Source organism: Heterocephalus glaber, unplaced genomic scaffold (assembly GCF_053883595.1).
Source record: "Heterocephalus glaber isolate CG9 unplaced genomic scaffold, H.glaber_assembly_v1.0 deba00001504, whole genome shotgun sequence".
Taxonomy (NCBI): Eukaryota; Metazoa; Chordata; class Mammalia; order Rodentia; family Bathyergidae; genus Heterocephalus; species Heterocephalus glaber.
The window spans coordinates 30,057,839-30,061,863 of NW_028258324.1; the positions used below are offsets into that span (position 1 = coordinate 30,057,839).

The 4,025-nt window shown below is 37.1% G+C and overlaps 1 pseudogene; it reads left to right on the top strand.

Annotated features, from left to right (window-relative positions):
- Positions 1–2,693: 2,693 nt before the first annotated feature.
- On the top strand, positions 2,694–3,763 carry LOC101711199 (E3 ubiquitin-protein ligase RING2 pseudogene; annotated as a pseudogene).
- The last annotated feature ends 262 nt before the right edge of the window (positions 3,764–4,025 follow it).

The following is a 4,025-nucleotide window of genomic DNA, read 5'->3' on the forward strand; positions in this document are numbered from 1 at the left end:
TTTCCCTAAGTGTGACTTGATTCCATATCATTTTCAGCCTCTGGGCTGTAGGAGGATTATAGGTCCACTCTGATGAGTGAGCAATGGAACCCAGTTGGGGGCAGAATGTGATAGCAACAGGAATGACAGAGACTTAGCAATAATCTCCTTGGGCAAGGGACAGAGCAAGGAAATTGACAGGTGTCTACAATTAATTCCAAAGCTTTTGTACAAGTTAGAATCAAATTTTAAATCTCTTACTCTAAGAAGTCGACAACAGCATGATATCCATCAATTATTCATCATTTCTAAAAACCCTTGGAGCATTTGTAAGGGAGTACCAGTTTGGACATGAAGAAATGTAGATCCTACCTCTTGCATTTACCTACTATGACTTTTAAATTTTCTAAGCTTCAGTTTCCTGATATTTAAAGAAGAGTTGCTTGCTATTTTTATTTTCATGAGACTAATGCGTATTCTCTGAATTAATTACAGAGTAATTGGTTAATTTAAAGTTTTTATGAGTAATTTCATGTCATCTTTAAATCCATTATTTTTTGCAATACAAAATTTGGGTGGTATTATTCTAAAATCTATTTTTATTCTAAAATTCTATTATTATTATTATTATATTCTATTACTTTATTATTATTCTAAAATCACAACTTTCCATGTAGCCAGGTTGTAAAAAGTCACAGATAACAAATATTTAAAATTAAATGGTCAAGGGAATTGTTTTATTTGCAGAAACACAGCTATATTATGCAATTTGTAGAAAGCATATTCTTTCACTATTAGATAGCAATTTTACTCATTACTAATAGCAGTTTTTAAATTAGTACTATCCTACCAAATGTTATTGTAAATGAAGAAATAAAAAGGAAATAGAATGAAAAATGTAACTTTTCTTTCAAAATAATACAATCCACACATTTTGGGTAGAATTTCTTAACTTTCCTAACAATAAAGTTATTTTGTATTAAACAAATGAACCTGGATGATGTTTATTTTTGGTTCACAGACATAAAATGCCTTATTGGCTTGTCTTCTCTTCACAAAACTAGTCATAGTACTGGAACATAAAGTTAATACAGTGGTTTAGAGTTTTTGTATCATATAATTCGTAGACATTGTAATAATTAGGGTTATTCCTGATATAATGTTTGAAGACTATTTCAAAATGCAAGTATAAGTACACTTTCATGATCCTTCCAAGAGAATCCATATGCTCTCCATTTAAATAAATTTTTGATGAGCTGATGTCCCTCTTTTACTATGAATGAATTTACTTTGCTACTATCTATACATGTAAGATTGAGTTCTACTATCCATGGAAGAAAATTCACAAATAATAACTAAAACAAAATAAAAATTCATTTCTATTTCACATAAAGTAAGCCTGAGGGAAGCAGTACAGGTTTTATGGAAACCCTCAAAATCTCAGAAGCTAGTCTCCTGAAAGTTCTTTGATGTCTCTTCTCTACAGTGTGACCCACATCCTCATGTTGTCTTAGGAGTTTCGGAATTCTAACTAATTGTATCTTCATTCAATATAGCAAGACAGAGGAAAGAAAGAAGAATGCAGCCATTATCCTACAGCAGACTACCCAGAAGTCCCCCCAAACAACAGTTCCTGTTGAGTGGAACCATCACAGAGACGTATCATAGATATGTCTCTCTGAAAATAGAGAACTGTAGTCTTTTCTTAGTGTCTTAGTTACTTTTCTCATTGGTAGGGCAAAATATCCAACATCCACAAGTTAAAAGAGGAAAGGTTTATTTCAGCTCACAGTTTGTTTTAATCCATGCAGGCTGGTTCCAAGGCGAGGAGGCATGGAAGAAGATGATCACAGAGGAGAAAAAGTCCATGGTATTCCAACTAGAAACCAACAGGCAGCAATCAGCAGCATCAAAAGTGAGCCTGCCTTCCCCTTTTATCCAATCCCGATCCCCGCTACAAACCTTCTGGGTGGTGTCATCCACACCGAGGGTGGGGCTTCTATATTCAGTAAATCAGTTTAGCCACACAGAGAAGTATACTAATTCCAATCAATGGACTAATTTAATGCCACACATCATTAATCCCAGTATTACACACTCATGATACAACCACTTCCCAAAAGCCCCACCTATGAGCACATGAGGCTTTGTTGGGGGGACACTAGATACAAGCCCTATGGCAAGGTAAAAATAAAAATTTTACTACTGAAGAGAAAAATAATATAGATATTAAGAAGCCATTAGAAATTACTGGTAGAGTGTTATTAGGCATATTGCCAAATACGACTTTTTAAAAAAAATTTAATTTAATTTTTTTTTGATACAGGGTCTCACTATGTACTTCAGGCTGGCCTGGAACTCATTATATAGTTCAGGCTGACATCAAACTTGTGGTGATTCTTCTGCCTCAGCCTCCCAAGTGCTGAGATTACAGGAGTGTGCCACCATACCCTGAAAGACCATGTTTAAAAAAAAATCTGGAAAGAAAAAGGTCCTCCAGGGATAAGCAATAACCCTGTATGGCAAATTATATTTGTGCAAGTATTCATTGACATGTCCACTTAAATACTCACTTCATAAAGTGGATTTAAATATTTTTCAGATAAAAATATTTTGCCTAAAGCTCACCATATTGTGCAGCGGCTCCGGAGGCCACGGCGGCTGATCCCAGAGTCTCGCTCCGGCCGCGGCCAGCGCAGCCCCGGGGTTGGGGCAGGAGCCGCAATGTCTCAGGCTGTGCAGACAGATGGAACTCAGCCATTAGGCAAAACATGGGAACTGAGCTTATACGAGTTACAACGAACACCTCAGGAGGCAATAACAGAGGGCTTGGAAATTGTGGTTTCACCTAGAAGTCTTCACAGTGAATTAATGTGCCCAATTTGTTTGGACATGTTGAAAAACACTATGAGTACTAAGGAGTGTTTGCACCGTTGTTGTGCAGATTGTATTATCACAGCCCTAAGAATAACAAAGAATGTCCTACCTTTCGGAAAAAACTAGTTTCCAAAAGATCACTAAGGCCAGACCCAAACTTTGATGCACTCATCAGGAAAATTTATCCAAGTTGTGATGAGTATGAAGCTCATCAAGAGAGAGTATTAGCTAGGATCAACAAGCACAATAATCAGCAGGCACTCAGTCATAGCACTGAAGAAGGTCTGAAGATCCAGGCCATGAACAGATTACAGCGGGGCAAGAAACAACAGATAGAAAATGGTAGTGGAGCAGAAGATAATGGTGACAGTGCGCACTGTAGTAATGCATCCACACATAGCAATCAGGAAGCAGACCCTAGTAACAAACGGACCAAAACATCTGATGATTCTGGGCTTGAACTTGATAATAACAATGCAACAATAGCAATTGATCCAGTAATGGATGGTGCTAGTGAAATTGAGTTAGTATTCAGGCTTCATCCCACACTTATGGAAAAAGATGACAATGCACAGACAAGATACATAAAAACTTCAGGTAATGCCACTGTTGATCACTTATCAAAGTACTTGGCTGTGAGGTTAGCTTTAGAAGAACTTCGAAGCAAAGGAGAATCAAACCAGATGAACCTTGATACAGCCAGTGAGAAGCAGTATACCATTTACATAGGAACGGCCAGTGATCAGTTCACTGTATTAAATTGCTCTTTTTCGTTGGAATTGGTCAGTGAGAAATACTGGAAAGTGAACAAACCCATGGAACTTTATTACACCCCCACCAAGGAGCACAAATGAGTTTTTAAAAACCAATTCTGGACTGAACTTTTTTATAGCCTAATTCTTTAATATTAAAGATGTACCATCATTACTTTTATGGACAGATCTTGGATATGTTGTTCAGTTTCCTTTCTGAGCCAGACTCGTTTACACTATTAGAATTACTTCCCCCCCCTTTTTTTTTTTTTGGTACCGGGGATCGAACACAGGTCTTTGCGCTTGCGCAGCAGGCAGCGAAACCACTGAGCTAAATCCCCGGCCCACTTTAAGATTTACTTTTTGGAAGGGACTGCAGTTATTTAGTACTTTTTCTTTCCTTTAAAAAATGTATCT